The sequence below is a fragment of the Anopheles arabiensis genome, chromosome 3, assembly GCF_016920715.1.
Source record: "Anopheles arabiensis isolate DONGOLA chromosome 3, AaraD3, whole genome shotgun sequence".
Lineage (NCBI taxonomy): Eukaryota > Metazoa > Arthropoda > Insecta > Diptera > Culicidae > Anopheles > Anopheles arabiensis.
Window position 1 is genome coordinate 88,253,989 of NC_053518.1, and position 24,470 is coordinate 88,278,458.

Sequence of the window (24,470 nt, forward strand, 5' to 3'; positions counted from 1 at the left end):
TCAGAGCACTAAGCGGACCAATGATCGAGCGTGCGGTTTTGTTTGAGTGGAGATGAATTTATTGCCCCGAGGCTGTCTGACGCTAGTTGGTGGTGGTGGAATGCAATAAAAGTTTCCCTTTTTCTTCTCATAATGATTTGCTCCGCATGATTGTCCAAATTGACAGCATAGTCCGATGTTGGGGCTGGTTGGCTTACTGTAAACGCCTATTTTCCGTAGGATAATTAATTGCTAGCTGTTTATGTATCGGTATGGGTTACGCGAAGTTGCTTAATTACAGTGCAGAACGTGCTCGATATTTCAATCTTTTTTACAGCGGACTTCTTCATTTTCTACATTTTTTGTTTTCTTCTTCTTCTCCTTCCTCTTCTTCTTTATTTTTGTTTTTTTTCATCTATTTTATTCTTCTTATTAATTAAAGTTTAGTACGTGCTCGTTGTTTCAATCTTTTTATATCTCATCGATTCTTTTTCTTCTTCTTCTTCTTTCTTGCTTCGTTTTGTTTTTTTTCAAATCTTTCTCTTTTTGATTGAACAAAGCATTATTCCTCATTGATTTCTTCTTCTTTTTGTAGTTTCCTTTGGAGTATTTTGCTTTTTCCCCTTTTCTTGCATCTTTATTGTGTTTTCTTATTACAACTTGTTCATTTGGTATTACAACTTTGTCCTCTTTAGCTATGTAATACGGGTTTTTCTTCTTTTTTGTTTTCTTTTATGTCCTTCTTTAACTTATTCTTCTTATTGTTCTTCTTCTTCTTCTTCTTATTCTTCTTATTCTTCTTCTTCTTCCTCTTCTTCTTCCTTGCTTCTTTTTTGTTTTTCTAATTATTTTCTTTTTAATGAACGAAGCATTATTCCTCATAGATTTCTTCTTACAACTTCGTCCTATTACAACTTACAACTATATTATATTACATTACATACAACTTCGTCCTCTTTATTACAACTTCGTCCTCTTTAGCTATGTAATATGGTTTCTTCTTCTTTGTTCCTTCTTTTACTTATTTTTCTTCTTCTTCTTCTTCTTCTTCTCTTACATTTTTATTGTGTTTAGTTATCACAAATTATCCACAAACTTCAAGAGAATGAAGTATTTATGGTCGTGGTAACATAGCAATTTTTTGTTGCAATTCATTTGGAATTGGAAGAATACATTATCCTGTCCTTTCTTGCGTAGTATATTGAGAATCATGTTAATAAAATGACAGCAGAGCTTTAAATTGAATCAATTTAAAGTCACAATCAGTGCGTGTTCTCTGAACCACCACATTTGATAAATCAGAAACAAAAAGCTCATCGTTCACAAAAAAGTGCAATTTATTCATCTCCATTGCAGTACGAGGATTGAGGTAGGTCTTCCTTCGCGTCAGGGAATTGTGCCCGCCTAGCAGTAAAAAGAACCACTGTTAACATAACACAGTGACACCAAACAATCCCGCTTTATCCTCAGTCTTACCGAGATTGGTGGTTTCATTTTTTTGCCGTGGTTTGTTTTATGCTTGCCGGCGCTAGAAAACAGATAGTATAGACTCACAGATTTATGATATTTTCCATTTCCCAAGTGCGATTTCGTCGTGCTACCGCAGCGGGGCCCGAATATCTTGGGGCTGTCGGCGACGGGATAGTGTGTGAAAAGATGACATCGTTAGCTAAATGTCAAATCCCGGCTGGGGAAAACTAGTGGCGAAGGGAATGGCACGGGAGAGAACCTTGGGGAAGTAGGTATTGGTAGGTAATTTATGATACCATTTTACACTACGCTTCCCACGGGCGGCTCGCATATTAACACTTGCTCGCCCGGGGGCGGATAATGGTCTCTCGTAAACATAAAACCTCCACATACACATACATCCACATCCAAGAGCTCAACATTAAATTGCAGATTGGATTTCTTTGCAATAGTAGTTGTTGTTTTTTTCTTCTTCTTCTTCGTTTTGTTCTAACACTACGACTGCCGGGTGAACGATTGTGTTTGGGTTGCGAGAAAAACGATCTCCTGTTTGCGCGGAATATGAAAGAGAAAAATTACACATGCTCTGCTTGGTGGGTTCATGATAGTTGTGTTTCGTTGTAAACGTATCGCAACGGAAGGGTTTCCGTTTGCTTGATTGTTTGTGGTTTACTTATTGCTCACTGGCCGTCTGCTGCACGAGAACGGGTGTCAAATATCGCAAAAGTTTCCTGCAAAGCACCACGAGCACGGGTGAAGCATTATCACAGCTGGCAGCAGGGGGAGGGATAGTGTGCATTCCAAACGCATCAAATAAGCACCGAAGGTCGTCTCCATACGTCCAAGTTTGCTCACAACGTAAACAACTATCCAAACCCCCGCACCATCACAGGAGAATCGGATCCATGGTGCAGATGGTGTCTAATGGGTAGTGCAATTTTGTTTGGCTCATTTTTCGACCCTTCATTTAGCACTCGTAGCGTGTGTGTATGTTTAGGGATGGGCATCCATCATCGGTGGATCAAACTTTCTGTCCAGCGATTCCATCGTGGGGCGCTTTTCTTTTCCCATAAGTCATCGGGCTCGAAATTGGGTTGATTGTATCGCCAAGCGCGGGAAGTTGATGTTGAAAAGGAACGTGGAGATGTAATGCTGGGTGAGGTAAAGCATAATTTATGTGTCGTCGATGCTATCCAACTGCTCGTAATGATTTGTTGAAGGTGTTACCTATCCCCTCCCCTGTTCAATGGAGAGACTGTGGACGTTGCATGCTGGCGCTTTCCCGTCCTGGAATGGACGCGCTGAATCGCCATAACTCATCGGCCACAGTTATAGCCGGGGCCATCCCTTCCTGAGAAACACTCGGGCGCGTCTGTTCGTCCCAGCGAAGTGTATTGAATTAGTTGCATATTGTTCAAGTTGCGGTGGGGAATGTTCATGCATTAAACATCTGCACTGCGTGCTGGACAGCATCGTGCATAACGTTTCCCGGTTTGCAGCGGTATCGTCGACCGCATGTCGTTCGCTGCTGACTAAGCGTGCAACTTTTGAAATGGCTGATGCGAAGTGAAAAATGGGCAACGCAACGCTGTTCGCATATGTTTGTGGGAGGTTTGGAGCGTTCATAAATAGGTGACAAATGTTTTGAATGTGCTCCAGCATAAAGTGACCACCAGCGTTGCGAACGTTTGCAAACTTCGTGAGCAAACGTCTTGTGGAAGGAATCATTCCTCTCCTGATGACCTCTTGTTTGGTATTTACTATAAAGCTTTTGCTTCACCATACTTTTTCGTATACGAACGATGTATATATGTCCTTTTTGAGAAACTATAAACACACAAGAAATCCAGTTGCCTCAGAAAATTACTTCGATTGAGCCAGGTCAGAGGCGGAGTACGCAAACTAAGCAACTGCGTGGGGCCCCGAAGTATCGAGAAGGTCCCAATGAACGGAACATACCCTCTGCTTACAAGTAAATTTGCTTCTCAATCATCCTCTGATGAAGAATTTATCATACAATTTCTTTTGAGACAGTTCTGAAGAGCCTACATTCGTGTGACCGCTCAAGGCCTTAACTCGTGTTAATCCGCTACTGACTCAGGTTGTAAGAAAATGTATGATATTAACTTGAAATTAAGCCTTACTTACTTCTAAAACCTGAACATTATTAGATATAAATATTGATTTCTAGGGCCGGTCTGGTGGTGCAGTCGTCAACTCGTACGACGCGACAACATGCCCGTCATGGGTTCAACTCCCGAATAGACCGTACCCCCATACGTAGTACTGACTGACTGACTACCCTGCTATGGTACCAATGAGTCACTGAAAGCCAAGCTCACTTCACTAGTGGGTACAAGCAGGCCTTGACCGACAGTGGTTGTTGTGCCAAAGAAAAAAAAATATAAACAATGTTAAATGGATCAAATGAATATGGCTCGAGCTAAAATTAACGAAAAATCGCAAGGGTCGATCGTACCGGATCGATCGAATTTAGGAAATGTTACTAATGATTCACGTTGATCTTAAATATATCAAACTACATCGTAAACATCAATAGTCTTAATTATTTGATACAAATAAAAACCCCAACGCTGTAAAAATAACTTTAACCCAAGTGATTCATTGGCATTCTCGTCGAGTTACACGCTGGCTGTGAACGCCGTCTTCTGCCACTATCTTAATTACCGTGTCAACAGGCGCACGGACGCTGCCGAATAGCCCCAGCAATTAGCAGCGATCTTGTCAAACAACTCATGCCGCTCTTGCCCGCGCGATTTTTTTACACGCCACTAGAACGCTGAGATGGTGTTGGGTTGATAATCTCTGATCTCTTGTTGGCGCCTTGTCGCTCGATGTTTTCGATGAGGTGTGCGGAAGGAGCAACGGTGCAAAGGGGGGAAAAGAACGGAACAGAACGGCTCACCTACACGCCAAACGCCTCTAGACAGCTCCCTAGAATCGAAGGTTTTTATCGGGTGCCGCAGTTATGTCACCTTTTCGATGCGTTCGATGTAAAGAACGAAGATAAATGAGCCGGAGACGCATCGCCACAGCGACACGACACCCACGATATGTGTCTCGGACAGTACCGAACGTTCCCCGCGTGTGTGGAGGTGTGATGGGTTTTAAATGTAGTCGGATGGGAGTGCGAACCCCCCTCCCTCCTGAGTCTCGGACAAGCGCATGTCGTCGATCTCCTTCGATTATCTGTTTGCCGGGAACAGAACTGTCAGTTCCTGGCGCTTCTCGGAAGAAACGAGACGATGAGTTATATCGTTTGAAGGCAATTTTCCCCCAATAATAATAATCAATCTGCACCGAGACGGGGAGACGCGTAAGGGAGGAGGAGTAAATGGTGCAGGGTAGGGCAGAGAAGAATCGGAAATATTCTGATGGAAGGAGGCGTTTGTTTTGTGAGACGCGCATCATTCCCCAAAACGCGTACGCGTTTCGATGCATGACCGGATGCTACGCATACAACATAAATGAATCAATGATGGATTGGAATCCACCCACCATTGGAACTCCGGTCTTCAGTGTGTGAGTAAGTTTTTGTTAGTTCACTTTGTTTGATCTTCATCGTTGATTTTTATACTTCTCTCGTAGGCCGTAATCAGGGATGAGAAGATAAATTCATTGGTTACAACTTGATAATTTTGGAGATTTTCATAATTTTTATAATTCTTTATTCTACTTTTTGGAGAAAGAGACGATACACATTTGCAAAAAATATAACGACAGCTTTGAATTGTATTTTCTATGTACGATGTTTTGGCTAATCACTGTTCAATCAATCTACCCTCTACCGATTCTCTTGAGTGCCTTTTCCGATGTTTATCGTGTGGAAGCAAAACACACAAGTTGCCTTTTTCCCGTATCTTGCTCGTTCATTTTCCAAACCACCAAGCAGCACTCTTCTGATTTGGATATTCTGTATCAAGAGCATCCCGAGTGGGCTGGCTGCAAAATGTTTCTTCCGAGTCAACAATCTTCGGTTTCGGCTTCACCTTCCTGTGAACCATCACCCGCGCTTCAAACATTGCCTTCGCTTGTTTGCATGTTTACTTCCATTTTCTTTCCTTTACCGTGTTGATCCGGGCTGGTCGAGAAGGTTTACGGGGTTTGCGAGAGACCCCAGGGGAATCGAGTCTGCGTCGAGAGGGACACGCGTAATCCATCAAAACAAAGCGCGTCGTCGTTGCATAGCGGAGAGAGAAGCGGAAGAGCAGACAAAACCGTCTCAGACAGACGGCTGCGCGGGACAGGGGCGCATACAATAGATCGCGTTTGATTTAGTACCCATATGCGTGCATGTGAGCCGGTTTTTGTGTGTGAGATTTTGTGGTTTTCGGCATTAATATTTTCTCTGAAGCGTGATCGCACAGCGCGCGCTGTGTTTTGGGTGAGGTTTGACGCTGGAAAAAGATAAACCTTCCGGCACGTGCTCGCGGGAAGGTGTAGGAAAGAAGACACCGAGATCTTTAAATATGCGATTCTCTTACGGTTAGGTTTTCGTTGGTATATTTATGTTAAGGATGAGTAATGTCAGCCTGTTTCGTTTGCATGCGCGTCTGGAGTACGAACGTACGAACAGCATCGAAAACGGAACAAGATTTTAATGTTTGGTGCGGTTGTATCAAGCGGCCTCGTAATGTCTGTTTACAAACCACAATATCTTGTTTGATTATTTACAGGCAACATTGATGTTGCTATTCTCTCAATTCTCATGCGCTGCTTTAGATCAATCATTTATTTATTTATTAAATTCTTCGAGTCCTTGCCTCCCAAATGGAGCTGTGTTGGTGAAAGATCAAATTTGCCAACCGGTTGTCTACATTCTTTTATTTTTCAGTTTTATCTATTTCCCTCTTCTGGGTCAATCAAAAAGGCTCTGAGATCATCAACGCGAGTGGCCATTAGCTGTGGCCGAATATGGAAGACTTCACGAACAACAAGAACAACAAAATGGGATCACTTTCTTTCCACTTACAGTGTGTCACACTGTACTTCCATGAGTCATGGTTGGAGCAGATCTAAGCCTAAACGATGACATCAGTTTCTGCTTTATGCTTATCTATATAGATCGCCAAAATTTCAATTTTGGAAATGATCTAATCATAGTTCTTTATCCAACATATGTATCCGGTTTTATGACACTGTTTTATGCATAAAAAAGTCGCAAGCCTGTTGATGGTACTGTTCCCTTTTACTCAGCATGTCTGGAGGCTTATGGGAGGTATCAGTCAGCATCCAGTTGAGATGAGTGAGGATTGTTTTGTGCATTGGATTGTCACCATTCCTTCAATACGAGATATTCAGCAGGAATGGTAAAGGCGATAAATGCACGGGATTCGAACTTCCACTCCACTTGGGTATGGCAAGTGGAAGTGATTGCTAGTGATCTTCTTCAAACGACATCTTCAGCAATGTCGAACATCGGTCAACCAACAGACTCGGATGTAAATTGATAGTCGAACAGCGGAAAACTTCATCTCTACGGAAGGTGTTAAATGGGCCATTACGGACAAGATGAGCTGTAAATAGCTTCAAAAACGACCAGTAGTGGGGATGTTATGCGACAGACTGTTGGAATGATGAGAAAAAATTATGACATGTTTCCGTGAAACGTTATAACCCTGCCGAGACTGGTGCCTCTCCGCAGTCACGGCTGCTCGTCGCACGGCTGCTGGTTTTATCACGCAATCGCTCTTAAAGCCATCCAGTAAGATGAAGACATTTGCAAGAGGTGATAAATGTACGCGATTGCTGTGCATGATACCGTGAAGATGGTATGGTCCCGTCCCGAGATTGATTCGATTCACCATCCCCAGACTCGACACGGTGCACAACTCGAGGTGACAAAATCAATCGCCGACAACGGCAACACTCCCCGGCTCTACGCCACCAAAATCGGAACGGAACGGAAGCGGCGAGCGCCTAAAATCAGCTCGCGAGCACTCGAAGTGGTTGGGGGGGGGGGGGGGGGCTCGCTGAAAAACGCGATTGCTGTTTAATTGAATTTCCCAAACTAATTAACCGCCCGCGCGCGCAGTGACGATAAATTGAATTACCTTTCTAGCGCTACTCGCTGTTGCTGGCGGTGCTGTGCCAGGATTGTGGAAAATGTGGCATCCAAGCGTACCAAGAGTGTGTGTGTGGCAAGGCGCGAGTATGGGGTACGAATTATAAGTGAGTGTGTGGGTAGGTTGGTGGTGATGGTGGCTCGACGAACTTTGACAACGAAGCGTCATGTCGCATGCGATGAACTTAATCAAAGCACTAAAGTTGAATTCAATAATTTCAATTGATCAATTTCCTGCCGTTGATTACGATCATAAAATATTGACATGACGGATGATGCCGAACGCGGTCGTGTCGTAGTAGTGGTGGGCTCGGACTTTGGAAGTTGATGCTTCCGTGTTTTTTTTTTTTTGTTTGTTGGCGGCTGCTGTTCGGAAAAATTATTAGGTGTGCCATTCATATGGAGGCTTTTGGATGACATTAAAAAGAAAAAAGAAATAATGATAGCCATTTCAAGTAAAGTGCGATTTAAGGCACGTGTGGTTTGGAACATTATTAAATTTTCAAATTGAAGCAGTGGGGAAAGTCAATCTCTGTACGCGTTATATTCAATTTTGATTTTAGGAATTACCCTAAGGAACGTGTCCTTCTTTTGTTATACCTCTATAGGTCGTCTTTTTTACCTCTTTTCTTTTGTGTAATTAACCAATGAGTTAGAATCGTTGTTGGCCACCTGGAAAAGGTTCTAAGACATATTATTGATTGATGTACACATGGGTATATAATAAGCACTGCAACGAAATGTCGGTCTGAATGAGAATCAATCCCATGCTGGGTGGTTGGAGTCAGCGTGTTTACCGAATAATCTACCGCCACGCTCATCTAGGCTAGCCAATAATCGATTATAATAACTGGATATAATTTCACATGCAGTTCAAGAGGAACTTCGATCTTACTTTAGAATTTTCGTTATATTTTGCATGATTAAAAGCAAGAATTCATTATTGCTGTACTTTTTCGTATGTTTTTCCTATTCATTGCATAAGAATAAAATTAGAGAAATCGCTAATAAGTTCGTATGAACCTATTTTTTCCGTTAGCGTAAAGTGGTTTTGTTTGACACATTTTCTGCCTTTACCATTTGTTTTAAAAGTCATATCACCAGTGCGTATGGAAAATGGGCACCGAAGCCAACACAGATCACATACGTTGCAGAACGAATAAAATAAAATTTCCACAATCAATCAAACGTCAACCTTATCATTCAATTACCGGGATGCGTACAAACATCCCAACCCACAGGAAACAGATTCTTCCTAACAAGCTACCCCATAAGCTCGCTGTGCGGTTTGGAAATCGCACAATCGAATTGCCACTTTTGCAAACCGATCATTTTTCATGGTCAACATAAGCAAACACTCACGCAATGTGCAGAGGCTTGGGGGAAAATATTTACCCAAACATTTTCCCCTAGCCTCCCGGCACCCATGATCCTTGGCGGCCGATCCGATGTTGAGGTTGTGGGAACGGTTGGTCTCTCTTGCCCACGGCAGCATCCGAAACTTTGGACCCAAAATGATTGACAAGAGTTTGTAGTTCATTGAGAGAGGGTATGTACAGTAGTGTGGGATGCCTCCTGGCTATGTTTGGTGTTGGGATGGCTTATTTTTACACGTGCGTTGCCAATATTTTGGCAACAACGTATGCCGACGAGGCTCTATGCGGTGCTACCCAAAAACCTGCGTTTGCATGTGTGTACATACACACAAAATTTGTGCTTTCTGGAGTTTTTTTGTCCACTATAGGGGGAAAAAGTAGCTCACCAATGCATCGGTTGCCATCGGTTTCGTGGTTTCGCTATTTTATGTATGGCGGTGGATGGTTTGCCACCCATCGCGATAGCAGCGTTATTTATGACCACGCGGCTGCTAGTAGCTGGAGCCTGGAGCCGGGCACGCATGCTAAACGTGTGGAGATGGTACAGATGGAAGGGTGCGAGGATGAGGGGAAAACGAAAAGTGGACAGCTACTCCGGTGGCGGTTGACGCTTTATGACATAAATAAATATGGTTTTGAAAAATGATGATACTTTTCGCAAACGGACACCCAAGCTGTCGAGGCCTAGGAGGGATGGAACATTGGGTGAGTCCTTCGGGGGGAGTGAATTATGTATGCGTTGCGCGTATCTTCGGGTGTTAGGAGCGACTTCAATTTTTGGCGTGCCCACAATATTTCCAACTTTTGTTCCTCTACGAATTCGTTAAGAAACAAGCATATTTCTGGAGATCAAGCCTACTCGGGTGATTATTTCGATACAAGACAAGAAATGACACTTTTGTTCGTTAATAAACTAACGATTTGCATACGCATAGAGCGTTTGTTGGTAAATATAATTGAAGGTCTTGTTATCTATTGTTTGGTTTCGTTCAAAAATGTATTGTTTGTTCATGGCCAAATGCTGCATTGTGTTTGTCATGATGAAATATTGAAAGTTTGTACAGCAATGAATAAGTCAAGATCACCCCAAACTATACATAAGTTTAATAGACAAACGGCCACTCTTCATGTTCATTTTCTGATTGGAATTTGGCAAAAGATGACAAATTCGTTGTCGTAGCTATACGTCTAATAATGAAATTCATGACATTTGCTTTATATATGAATTGAATGTTCTTTATTATTACAATTCATGATACTAATAATCATCTTTTTTTCGTTTTATTCCCAGGTATGTACACCAAAACTATCCTTAAGCACAAGAAATGCGGGCTGCAAGCAGCAGAAGCGAATCCACATCGAAATGATGTTCATGAAACATTTACAGTAAGCTCTCGAGTTGCAGTCTTGTCCACGCAGAATGATTTATTTATTCCTAAATAGCCCTTACCGACCACAGCTCCATTAGTGGCTTAATTTATACCCCATCTAGAAGCAGAAAGCACCGCACAATTAAGGAAAGCTCTTTAGCCTGCACCAAAACCGTACGGCTCGGAGCCGAAACTCAATTGTAACGATATCGATATCGGATCTAATTTGCAACAATCTATTGGTCGATGGGAGGGCGATAGGAGGCGACAGATGTTGATTGGAATCAGCGGCACAGGTTCGTTCGGCCCGAGATGGTCTGATGAGATAGGACAGTAAACGACAGGATAGATAAGATCGCCGCTGACCAATTTGGTTTGGTCATTGGAACCGACTTGGTTCTGCGATGTTCCTCCGTGCATATATCCTTTCTGTGATAGTCAAAATTCTCCCCCTTCCATGTCGCATCAGCAACCGTGCCGCTGTGCGGTTCGAGTCTTACCGTAGCGGCAACAGAGTGGTGCGTAGAAAAAAGAAGCTCTCTGGCAGCTTGTCCTAACGTGTTATACTGGACCTTCTGGAAGATCTTGAAGGATTCGCCAAAGTTGGGATACATTTTTTGCATCTTCAGATGTCGGAGAGCATCCTTGTTTTTTTGCATCATTCCTTACAAGTGTCAGCAATACTTACATCGCATTTAACTTTTTAAAGACTCTAATGCATCAAGAATTGTAAATATTAATTTTCAATATTCAAAGTGTTCTATTTATAGCTCTTTGAAGCATCCCCACTCGAGTTTTTTCCCATCACTTCGTCCAACGAGCTACCGCCACTGTTGTTGACTTCAGCTGGAAGCGAGCTCTAATTGTGTGCAAGCATTGGGCGCACTTTACACTGATTATCACGCTTCGCTGACGCTCGTCATGCATGCGAGAAGAGTCTGCATGTGTCTCGATTGCTCAAAACCAAATCACTGCAGCCGCTCCGATAAGGTGACATGATAGTAGTGTCGGTTTCGTGCTGGAGCAAGCTCCAAATTCGGGACAATCACGCACCGTCGCATGTCATCACAGTGCGAATGTACCTTTTCCATTAACATTTCAAGCCCCAAACCAGAGTCTATATTCGTTGGGCTGGGTTCGAATCTAGCTTCCTCTCGTTCACCCTCAATTGCAATAAATTCGTCACATCCGAGCGAAGAGCTTTCGGTCGGTTTTGTGAACATACACAAAACCATCGAATCGTGGTCGCTGGGATCCTCACAATTGCATACAGCAGAGAGGTTAGATTAAGGAGGGTTTACCCCGGACCAGTGGGTTGTCTGTGCTGGTCCGGATATGGAGCCCATATCCGCACACAGAGCCATCAAAGCCGCATGGTGATTCCTTTTTTTGTTTGCCTGCCAGTTTGTGCGGTTATTTTAAGCTTGTTTGATGTTGTGTTGTATCGGTCGGCAGCTAATACGCCGTGAACGCACGGGGGTGCGTGTTTGGTGGTAATTTTTAATCACAACTTACCCCAAAAACCGAAGGGCGCATCGCTAAATGCTGCGTTTTTGCTAGGGCTAAGTGCACCTGATGATGGCAGATGGAATGAAACGAAACGGAGTGTGTGGGTCAGTAGGAACTAGATTAAAATTTTCGCAAAAACGTGCACCGCATCACACCACCCCACACAACACAGCTGGTCACTGCTGGGAGGGCGCATGCTGTTGTATTAATTAGTTTATGTAACGATCGTAAAACCTAATCCCAAACCATCACCGCGCTAAAACGTGCGGAGCGCATGGTTCCGAGCATATGGACGTTTAGCATTATGTTGGGCGGCCGCCACGGTACGCCTGGAAAATTGCAACCAAACACGTACAAGTGCCGGCGGGATGCACCAGCCGAGTTGTAACGGTGTGGTGAGAGAGTTTATTTACCATATCCTGGGCGCTGTTCCGGTGGTCAACAACTGTATCGGCAAGGAGAGGCAGGGAGAGCTTAGGGACAACCATAAGGATACTTAGAGATAGAGAGCGAGCGACGCCCGGAACTAATTGAATCCTAACCGCAAAAAAGCGTTGGTGTGGTAGAGGAAAGTTTTGCAGAGATTTCCCCAGAGTCGGCGAAGCTCTTTGGTTGCGTCGGAAACGAAGGGATAATGAAAATGTGGCACGCACAGGGGGGGGTAGTAGCTCATCTTCACCAATTGCATTGGTGCCGGTCGTCAATTGATGTGCTACACTCCGCTGGTGGAAAGGAAACTGCATCATAAAAAAAACACAAAAAAAGCTTGATGAAAGGTTTTGTGCCGCATCGGAAAACAACATTAGTGGTCCGGATGTGAGTGAAACAGCGGCGCGTAAACAATGCTGGACACAATTCCTGCTCGCAAATGGAAATGTATAATCCCGTCGTGGAGGGAGAAACTTCTCCATTCCATTCGGTGAAGGGGGGAGTATTGTATGTTCAGTAGCAACTTTATGATTTAGTTGTTTTGTTTTACGGTGGTTTTATTTTTCATTTCGCCCTGCGAAGCATTTGATTTGAGCGTTTAGATTACCAGCGTTTGTATGGATATTTGTGTGGGTTCATCATGTACCCATACCCTGTTCATACGGGTTTTCGACTGGAGTTCGACTGGAATAAAGCGCAACGATGATGATTAGTTTGAGTTTTAATTCGTTTGTTTTGCTTCTCCCTTGCTGTGTTGGCAGTTGGAACTGATGCTGGGAGTGTTACGTTTGGCCCGGATTTTAAAACAAGAGTTCCAGAAGCGCAACAAACCATATCGCGCAAATTAATTCAGCGCCGAGTCGCTGCAGCAGCGCTCGTCAAATTGCATTGAAGGAAAAGAGATGTAAAAAGCTGCTTCTAGACAACAAAGGAATGTTTTGTTTTAGTGCGCCGTCTAATATTTAATTGTTTTACATGAAGAAAAAGAGACATTACCCATGTTTACTAACCTTCCTTAATTTGCTTTTCTGACTTAACAGAACACCTTAGAAATAACAAATTGCTTTTATCGTAGAAAGAGTAAATACAGTTTCTATGGGAGGAATTAAACGCATACTATTTGCACAAAGAATATTGGAAAAATGTGTCGGTTCACAGAGGTGGCAATGAACGACATGAAAACATTGATATTGAATCACTGGTATGCTCCGGATGTTCAATTAATTTTCATAAAAAAGTTAGGTTCGTCGCTTATTCAACGGTTGAAGTCTTTTTCTCATTAGGCTTAATTACACCTAGCCACTGATGAATAGATTAAGAGATAAGTCACAGTAGATTAACTTACAGAAAGAGAGATATGAAATAGACTAAAAGGAGCATTATTGATCGTTGCATTCACACTTCGTGTAACTAAATGTCTGAAAATGTGTTAAATTATTATTTTTAGTGTGTTTTTTTCCTGAAGTAATGTTTTGTTGTTTATGTCACATTTCTAAAAATAAAATAATTTTTATGTCTATTATTTTTATACTGACCTTACACTCTTCCCCTTCACTGCATTAGTCTCTCCCTCCAATGTTGCTCCATTAAGCTTCGCTCAATTTCAGTAACCTCATTTTTGTTTAATTCAATCCTGCCATCCTTGACCACCACCCGTGACAAAAACATCCAGCACAGTAATGACAGACAACGGAAGGGCGTATCATTTGTAATATCTTTTCCCCCACAACCTACCAAAAGGAAACACGCAGCACAAGACTAGCCCTTTTTTGTCCGCCACATGCAGCGATTCCGTGGTATGTCCGTATGTCCACCTTAGTAGAATGAAACAGAAAAGAAAAAGAACAAACAAGTCTTGATGCTGGTTGTAAACGCTTGTTTCATTGCGTCTCGGTTGGTGGCAGAGTGGTTAAAGCAGAGAGCGAGAAAAAAAATATGATAAATTAGTGCAGCAAAAAGTATATCTGTTATACCCTCGCCTGCTTTTTGTTTGTATGGCTTTTTTCCTCGCCAAGAGTACCCACCTTTTTTTACAACAGCACGGAATCACATCCTTTGTGCGAGAGGTTGCTCAAGATGGTCAGCGAAAGAGCTCGGATCAGATTTGTAATTGGTAGTGATTATGACGAATTGGCAGGAGCGGACATCATCTTTGCCTTCCCAGTGGTTTTTGGAGAGGATTACACTCGTGTCCTTTGTCACCAGCAGATGGTGGTGGTGGTAGTGTTGAGTTAATTAGATTGGCGAGTAGCATTATCCACCCAAGCGAAACTAGCTGAAAAAAAACTACCAGCTGCACTTTTTGCAATTGCACTTACTGTCCGGAACCGCCCGTTACATTCCCCATTTTAAATGTTCGCTTTCTTTGTTCGCCCAGCGAGAACACGTGTGCTACTCGCGTGGCTCGCGTTCGGTGCAATATTGAACCGCCCTACAGACAAGGATGCAGTAATATTAATCTATCTGTACTACCCTTTGTACCTCTCGCTACTCCCATCCCCTAAAATGGACTAATTCGATTTGACCATTTAAACATCGAAAGCTTCCGCCAAAAGCGTGGTGAATTTAAACGTGAAACAGCTACCGATGGCAATGGCCAACATGTGTGTGTGCGACCAAGGCGGCGGGGTGTGTTGCAAGCAAATGGAGTAGAAATTCATTTAATTACCGCCGTCGCCGGTTTTGTACACAGGCCATCATAATGGTCCAGCTGGCAGCTGGCGTAAGGGCGAACGGTGCGGGAAAGGGCCAAACGCTTCGGGCAGTACAAATGTATAGATATCGCGTAAACATATGCGTTTATGTTTTCTATGCAATTGGTTTGTTTGTTGGTTGAAATAGCCCAACCGCGGGCCTCAAAATATAATCGTACCGGTGTTAAAATGTACCATTAAAGAGGTGGCAATGTTTGCACGCGAGAGTGTATGTTTGTAGGTGTTTGTGTAGATGCATTCGAAGCTGGATTTTCACGGATCATTATTTCAAATCAAAATGAAGGTGTGCTGCTACGAGTTTAGCGGTGCATAGGGGCGGCGTGTTGTGTAGGACGAGCGGTATTAATATTCGTGCCCAAAACGGAGTGCGTGTTTGGGCTCGAAACAATATCGCACCTCTAATTTAATTGCTTTATGTCGCGACACCCGGAAGGAAACGCGCGCGATCGACACCTCGGTGCTCTGCTTCTGCCTATGCGTTTATGCTTTTAGGATGGCACACGAGCGATATGCCGTAGGGGTGTGTGTACATTAAATTTGTTTTTGCTGCTTAAAACATCGGGGATAATCCGCTCGTTTTATCACATTGATGACAAACACGAACGCGAGAGTGATGTTCATAGGAAGCTAGCGAGGCTTTTCATTAGTGGGACATTTCGTGGGTCGGCTCATCTACATGATAACTGGTTTGAATTTGTTATGAGCTTAAAATGGACATTATGTGTTTAGCATATCTTTGTCCTACTTTGTCCTTTTAGTCCTACGCCGACTTTGAAATCTTAAATGGTTTAACACATTGATTTACTAAAAAAACGAGATATGCATATCTTACTTTGCATAAGTTTCATTTAATACGTCTATTTGTTATTATTTTCATTTAATGTGCTGCTGATTTTTCTTTCATATTTTTTAACTTTATTTTATGTTGTTTAAATTTTCAACATGTATCATAAATTTGACTCAATTTATGTTTTCCTTAAATCTTTTGTCTTATCTTACATTTTATTTTAATTTCTTTAAGAGTTGTCTAGTTGTGTTTTTGTTGTTTCAACTCATTTCTTTTTAATGTTTACCCAAAAAACTACTTTTCACTAACGTTTTTAGTTTTATTGCAATTAAATTTATGTATCTCTTTTTGGTTGTATTTTTAGCCAAGAATAGATCCAATGATTCACAGATAATGCATTTATTTATTTATATCAAATGACAGTCATTACCCGTGCAACCGTTTTTTCCCTCCGTCTCGGAACGATTTCTAGACCCAGCTTACCATTGTATCTTAATGGTGGTGGAGCTCCGATCTACATATGGCACCGAAAGGGGCAATGCGCCGTTTGATCGGCACCATAAATCTTACTCCCATTACTGCATGCTTGCTTGGTTTGTTTATTTTTTTTTCTTCTATTCTTCTATTCTATAGTTCAGTTTCCGCTGCCATTTTGCACTCCCCATGTCGCGTAACAGTTCATCGATCTTCGGAACTCGATGTGGTTTGTGTGTCGTTTCTGGTGTGTGTATTTTTTTGCTCCCTTCATGCTTCTTCTCCATGCTGCGATCGTACGCGGCGATAATGTGTTTGACAGTTTTTCAAATTGATCGTCGTTTGCCACACATAGTCGAGCGGCGTGTGTGTGTACGCTTTCATGCCCGCTCCGAATCGTTTGTAGGAAAAATAATACAATTATTACTACTATTGCCACTAAAGGATAGGATGTCACGGCTGCTCACCCGAGTGTGCTGTTTGAAACGAGTGCGTGATCGATGTCGATGCATTTCTTAGCTTGCACTTGCGTCGAAGAAAGAGTGCGGCGGTGGGAACGATTTATAGTCCCGTGCTATGTGGGATTGAAGAAAACTCATTATACCAGGCACATCGTGGACACAATCGTGTGCATTCATAGTGGCGGTAAGATGATGATGATGATGTGGTGATCATTGGGGTAGTGTTTTCGAGAGCATAAAAGCATCAGTCTCTGTGCCCAACGATCATAAGGTCGAAGCAATAAAAAACTACACTAGAACATGACCTATACCGTGGACTTGTGCTCTAGCCTGAGGTCTTGCCGAGCACTTGAGCGGGTACGGGCGGATTTAAAGTGGAATGCTGATCTATGACCAACTCCTCCAACCAACGAACAGTCGCTCCGTAAATGATGCCGCCAATGGTGCAAGATTGAAATCGGAGTCAATGAAATGCGTTCCTTTCGTTTGCACAGCATCTGGTTTGATGGTTCAGCATGATCATGCCTTATGTGAAGGAATGTTGTTAATTTCCTGGTAATGACCACAGCGCTCGCCGCGCGCACACGCCATCAGATGTGCAAAAATGCGATGACTCGTGCGGAGGATGCTGAAACGTCATCAAACGTTTGGTTACACGTCATCGATGGGGTTTGACCTGCTGGGCTTGGGGATTTAAACACGCCCCGGGTAAAACCCGCACCAAAGAGGTGTTAACCCATCTGCACGGATTTCTTCCTGTCCGGTACACACTCGTCTTGGTTAATCATTCTGTTGATCGATGAGTCAACGATTGCCACTTGGAGCTTTTCTGTTTACCGAATGCAATGGGGCATCCTCCCTCCGGTGAGAGATTGTGTGAAAATATTCAAAAAATGCAAATTCCAGCTTCAAAATACCGCATTGTTTGGGTTTGCGTCGGTGTCGAGTGTGTTTGCTCAACGATTGTCACTTGGTGTCTGACCGTTGCGCTAATAACAAACAGCTGCCAAAGTGGCACAAGCGACAGGGGCCTCTTCTACGGCTCGCGCTTAGGTGTTTGAGGCGGTGAGTACACACAACAAGTTTCCTTTACCGCGAATCTATCGTCGTCCAACGTAGGTGAGTCAGGTAATTGCGAGCGATGGAATCTCGGCAAATGATTCCACGCGTGTGCGGAGATTGATAGTGGAATTTTGAAAAGGGAAAATGAGCGGATTGTTTAAGCATTAACATTGCTAATGTGAATTATTTGACGTACAATCTATAATTAAATTACAGTTCGTATGCTAATGCTACTGGCAGTGTAGTAATTTCATCGGTAATATCAATTGTTTCCTTTGTTTTTGAACCCATATCATCATGTTGGTTGTTTTCTTGTGTTAATTAATCATGTCCATTTAGAGTTTTGCAAATTCCAACAATAATGTGATGTTAATATTGATGTATTATTATTAGCATATGAAGGTATATTTTTCTTTAGTATATTTTGTTTTCTGATGTGAAAGTTTGGCACACAAGCTAACCCTGCAATGTTATCTTTTTTGTCATGCTTTATTCGGATTTAGGATGTGAAATCTTAAATCTTTATATTTTTAGTTCATAATGCGACTAAATAAAAAAAAAAAATTGCTTTTATTTTACAATTTTAGTTGTTAAGTTGCATATAATAGTGTTTTTGTTAAAATTCAATATCAAAAGTTGAAAAAAATGTAAGACAATACTGCCAAATTTTAGGTAAAATAAACATTTTATTTGTAATTTTAAACGCTGTATGCATTGTTTGCTACAAAATCTTATTGTGATCGAAGAAATCGCTTGCTGTCTTATTGGTATATATCCACAAGGAAACCCTTTTACTTCACATCCCTGTCCTGGCTTTCATCCTAGCCTTGCTTAGAGTATCAGTTTTCATCTTGCCACATGTTTCGTTCTGTGCTGATGGCTCAAACAATTCCCTTTCTTGTACACATGGGATGCAGGAATCTGTATCTGCTAAGATCAATTACCATCCTGCAGTTGACTTTTGGTATGTGTGTGTGTTTCTCACATTAAGCAGAAAGCTAGTAATTGGGCATTAATGGCGCCTGGTGAAACACAAGAAGCGCGTTCACATTAACCGAAATTGAAATTCCATTTGTAGCGCAGACACGCTGATTCTTCCATTCTCACGTGATGCGAGTGATCTGGAGTTTGTCAGCGTGCGATGATGCTAATGTCACTTGACGCAGCAATTGAATCAAGAGTGAGAACAGAAAAAAGCAACCAAAAAGTATGTCCTCGATATGTATGAGAAAGATTGTATGCATGATGAAATTTGCTGCAGACACTGCTCCTATTGGAAGGTACTGAGGAACAAAGTAACAAGCTCAGTTTGCGCTGAGACTTTATTTTTGCCCGCTTTTCTCATTTACTCCTGCACTGGGAAAAAGATCCTTATAGCGAAAATTGGATCTTGATTGCTACCAGAGTGCTGGCGCCCATGTGTTTTAATTGATGATGGACGTCTATCGTGCGTATCCTTAATCCCTAGCCGGCTTGAATCGAATGCCAATTCCATATGCCCAACAAACCCATCCAGTCCCACTTAGTCGTCACTTGCAGTGCAGCAGGTTCTGCAGAGTCCGCGTAGATGGAGTCATAAATTTCCGATTAGCGTAAATTTATCGTCCTATAAAATTGTGAAAAATACTGCACTCTTCTCGCACTCTCGGTCAATTTTTTCCCCGTATTTAATCGATTGCCGGACTCTGTGGTTGAATGTCTGGTTTTGCAAAACAGTAAGTTGCAGCTGTAGGGGAAAAGGGTTGGCAGCGCAGCGGTTGAGACACGATGCTGAGCATTGATAGTTGAATTAGAACAGACGCTAGCTATTTGAGGAAATAACACAAGTAGCCGGACCAGACGTCCTCCATTGTACGTATATGGACATTGTCCGCCAACCCGACGCAGTCCTTATCGCGATCCGTCTACGCGCGCCGTCCTTGCCAACGATCGAAGCAGCAGAAGGAAACGTTCTTTCAAGTCTGATCGATCGGTCATTTCCAATCAAGCCCTTATCTTGCGGTTTGCACGGTAAGCAAGGCATTAAATTTGTGCAATAACACAAGAGCACTCTTGCTTCTTGCCCCTCAAGGGCCTTCTTTGAACTGTGGCCTTTCTTTTGTAGCAGAAAAAGTGACAGCTTCACCGGACTTGGCAGCTTGATGGTGGTACTGTCAAAATCGGCCGCCCAATACGGATGAGCAGTGCTCAAATGGGTGGAATCCAGATTAACGATTATCGGGCCCTGAACCACGCAACACGGATGGGGGACGCTTCACTGTCTATCCGTTTATCGGTCATCCGCCTCCCAGTTGGCGAACATCATGAACCTGTCAATCAGATTCGCTTCGATGGCAACCGCTTGATATCAAACCGTTCATTCCGTCTTATGGGCGGGTTTGAACTCCCGCCTGTGTGTGTGGGTGCTGTCCTTGGATTGATAAAAAGGAGCAGTTGTTGCTTGCACTGTTCCAACGATGGAATAACCGTCCGTCGCGTAGACGCTAAATACCGGAGGTCTAGTAAATCGAAGGAAAGGTAATATCTGCCGGTACTAATGATGCTGCTTGCATTGCTCAATGTAGGGCCCAAGCACATCAGAGGAATTACCGGCAGGTTCGCTAGTATGTCGTTGGTGCCAACGTATGGTATTGTATGTTCTCGTGATTCGTGGGGACGAGATCGGGATGAGATTCGATCACGGAAAAGTAATTTTCACGGTGGGAAGCTGGGAGTAAACGTTCGTTGAGCTCGCGTTTTCAACCGAAGCTAGCCGTGCGGTATCTTGGTGAAGAGTTTAGGGTGATCTTTTCCCTGCGCCACTGATCTCGATGGCAAGCGAGATGATATTTTTATCTCGAGACGTTGCTCGAGAGTCCGGAGGTAAACATATGGCACCGGAATGGTACTTGAATTGTAGACGGTGGTGCATATGTATACAAACGCTCATTAGCGAGAGCGCGAGAAAAGTTCATACAAATGGGCCGGCGCATGTGGAAGGCGCTCGTGAATGAAAATTATATTTAGCGCACAGCTGGGTAGTGGGGAGATTCACTCTGCGCCTGGTTTCTACGGGAGATGATAATAACCCGCGAGAGAAGAGAGTGCTTGAAGATAACATTCCCTTTTTGTGAAAATCCTATCTTATCATCTATTGTCCAGAGCTATGCAAATACGCTGAAAGACACTGCAGTTTTTAGAGGAAGATTCGTAAGGCTGATCAGATATTAAAATTCAAAATTTAGCTTGATAGAGCGCAAAATAGTGATCGTATGAATCATAGTAAAACAATCTAAATTAAAAATAATTATTGTTCTCAACTGTCTCAAATGTCCACGTGCTGCTAAAACTTGTCCAGCCCTGTTCACCAGACCAGTTAGCAAGACCGTTCAAAGTAACGGAGATGCGTAACGCTACGTAACGCTGTGTAACGCTTCTCAGCGCGTGATGCGTGTGCGTCATCGTACCGCTGTGCGACAAAAAGCAACTCGTCACGTTGCGTGGTTGCATCGTGAAAACGCGCGGTTCAGCACGCAACACGGAGCATGCTCGATGCGTGTCGTGTACTGGCTGCGCAGCGAAGCAGCAAAAAGAGGATGTCAGAAGTGGGGTTCGAACCCACGCTCCCTTACGGGAACCAGAGCTTAAATCTGGCGCCTTAGACCGCTCGGCCATCCTGACTTGTGCTGGCTGTGAGTCAAAAGCGCTATACAAACAATTCATCCCATGGCCGCACACAGCAAAGTGTTCGATGTGTTGATGCTGTTGACGGAGGCGGGTATGTAGATTTACGAGCGTTGTAAGTTAATTACAGCATGCCGCTGTTGCTATTTTCTCGTTCACATGTTTGATTAGGTGGTATTTCGTTTGCAAGTGCGTTCATGTCAAATGCTGCTGTTATTGTTCTGTTGGTGATGTAATTTTAGATTGCTCAGCAGAACGTATCGGTTTGGCATGCAAACTTGCCTATAGTTTTGTACGATTTGACATCGCATTAGGGTAGTAAAGTTCATTGGTTAGCGGTTGATGAGGATTTATCTTATCGTTAAACACCGATTCGACAGGAAGCTATCAGAGAAAATACTTGTGTTCTCTCTTTGTCGGGGGAACTCTTTACAAGCACGTTGACAATGCTCGCTGAGTTGTGAAAATGAGAAAAGTTGATTTGCTTGTTTCGGAAAACTTTCCTTTCTCGTTCTTCAGAGCATCCCTTATGCGCGCGCGTGTATGGCATCTTGCGGTGGTCTTTATTATTGCCCGCGGCGAGAGCGAAATCTGCATACCGTTGCCGATGAGCATCTAGGTTGGTGTGCTGCGGGTGCGGGCGCAAATATGGTGGCGGCAGTTTTCAATATCACCTAACGCCGCCGCCGCGTGTGTACCGGGGGTGCCGGCTGCATTCGTAATATCCGACGTAGGATCTCATTTAAGTTGCCGCCGCCAGCTCGGCCTCGTTGCTTGCCTGCATGATGTCGAACACACGTAATGCATTCCTGAGTAGAATCTGCTTTTATATGGGGATGATTGTAGTAAGCCCGATTGGCCAGGACGGTAAGGTTCCGCCGAGTCAAGGGTAAGTAGTTTTCAAACAGCTGCAAAGTTAGCGTCTCGCGATTGGGGAGCACAGTGGGGGAAAAGGTATGTTGCACCTTTACCGGCCGCGCCCGGTACACCATTGTGCATAAACGGTTCCGCGCTCGTGTGTCCTCTTTATTGGTTCCCACACAAAAGCACCGATGGTAATTTCAGCGATGATTAATTATGCAAACGAGAGTACGGCGCGGGATTGTGTTAATGAAAATTTGGGCAACAGTTTGTTGCTTGTGTGTGTGTTCCGTTGTTAAGAAGGGTGAAAAGGGACCTGCTACGCTGCTTAAGCTATAGGTAATAGGGGTGGCAAAATAGCTTAGACCTGGCAGGCAACTCAATTCTGGGTAACATTTTTGCGTTTATGATCATTAATCATGCAGGTTGTGGTCGGAAAAATAAGGCGGGAGGTATTTCCAGACCTATTGTCATTTAAGGAGTCATGTTTTGTTTCCTTTTCGTGTGCGTGCGTGTGTTGCTGTAAGTGTGTAAGTATATCGTTTCCTTTACTGCTGTCGCTGCCTGCCCCTTAGGGCCCAAGAGAAAGGTAAACCGTAAACGTGCGTAATGTTAACGGTAATCGCTAGCTTTTTATGGCGGTTAATTACCGATAAAGCTTTTCCGAATAGCAGACCCCGACAATTGTGGCCATCCAATGGGCGTCGTGCATTGTTTGCTGGGCCATGTGTGTGTATGTAGAGTAATAGAATATTTATGGTTGATTTTTATCGAATTGGTTTGCTTTAATACGAAGCGATCAACTATTCTTTCATGGTTAGCGTTACATTGCTGCTCTGTTAATTAATCAATAATAACTTTATATGAAGTGATATTTGTTGATTTGTTTATTTATAATATGTTTATTCAAGCTATTTTTTTAGCATTGTACAATAAAGTAATTTGTGTTTTTTTTGTTCTACGTTTTATATTACACAAATTTTGATATTAATTTTAAGTTAGATATGTTCTTTCCATCCATGTAACTGCATAATTATGTCATTATCATGTTTAATTAATTTTAATTAGTTCTGATGGTTTCGGGTCATTTTTGTTTCGTCTTTACAGATTTTCATACTTTTTGTTTATTTCAATTTACTTGTTGTAATGCCAGGTTGCGTTATGCATTAGTATTTAGTATGCATTCTTTAGTTGTAGTTATGTTTGTGTATCAGTCTTTCATTTTCGTTTAATTTTTTATTACAATCCTTTTTATATTTTAATATACACTTCGCGAAATTAAAATAGCACCACCTGTTGTTTGCAATAATTGTGGAATTACCAATCCACTAAAGATTATTTTACCATATACCATAAATATTTTACATTTGATGTTTACATTTCAATTGTTTCATTCACTAATTTTTATTTGTAATTGTTATTGTAATTGTTATTGTTTGTAATTGCAGTTATTCATTGAAGTACAACATTAAGCCTTCTTTTTATATATTTTTCATGTGTTTTTACGTTGTTGTAATTAAACGTTAGAGTAATATAGCCATAACCATTAATATAGAATCTTTTTCGTTAATTTTATGGCCATCACAAGGGTATTATTAAATAAATAAAACCCAAATTCTTTATTTATTCAAGCGTTTTGCATACGTTACAGTCTTTTACCTTTGGGATACGATTTTGTTTATGTTTTTCCAAGGCAGTATAACGAGATATCAAAAATGACAACCACGAGGGGAAAAAATTCTTCCTTTCAATCAGATTTTAACAAGCTTATCATTTGCAAACATAAAACATAAACAGCGCTCACTCCCATTCGCAACCGCCTCTCAAGTATTGTCCGCCTCAAACCCATGCCATTTACGATCCAATAATCGTAATCACATGCTTTCGTAGAGCCACACTTTACATCTCTGATCGTCATCGAGGTCTTATGACAATCATCACCCCGTACACCTTGTGGGCTGGGGGATGGTGTACGTTGTTCGAAAAGAAAAGCTCTCCACGTAGAAAATGCATAAACAAACACACAACTCAACAACACGGGGGGAACGGGGCAAACGGTATGCTCAAAGCAAACAAAGCGATAAGAAGAAAGAACAAAAAAAAAAATGAACACAGAAAGAAAGGAATTCACAAACAAAACGCAAAACTATCGTTAAATGCCCCCTAAAGGATTGGATGGAAAGGAAAGTGCGGCTGTGAACCAGTCAGTCGGTTTTTATTTTATTATAAT

At 42.5% G+C, this 24,470-nt stretch overlaps 1 protein-coding gene and 1 non-coding gene across 4 annotated transcripts in view; one reads left to right on the forward strand and one right to left on the reverse strand.

Moving 5' to 3' along the window:
• The window catches only part of LOC120900989 (matrix metalloproteinase-2), a 264,511-nt gene that overhangs the window by 24,012 nt on the left and 216,029 nt on the right, over positions 1-24,470 (forward strand). The window lies entirely within an intron of this gene.
• Trnal-uaa lies at positions 21,293-21,376 on the reverse strand. The gene has a single exon. It is a non-coding gene; the product is annotated as a tRNA-Leu (tRNA).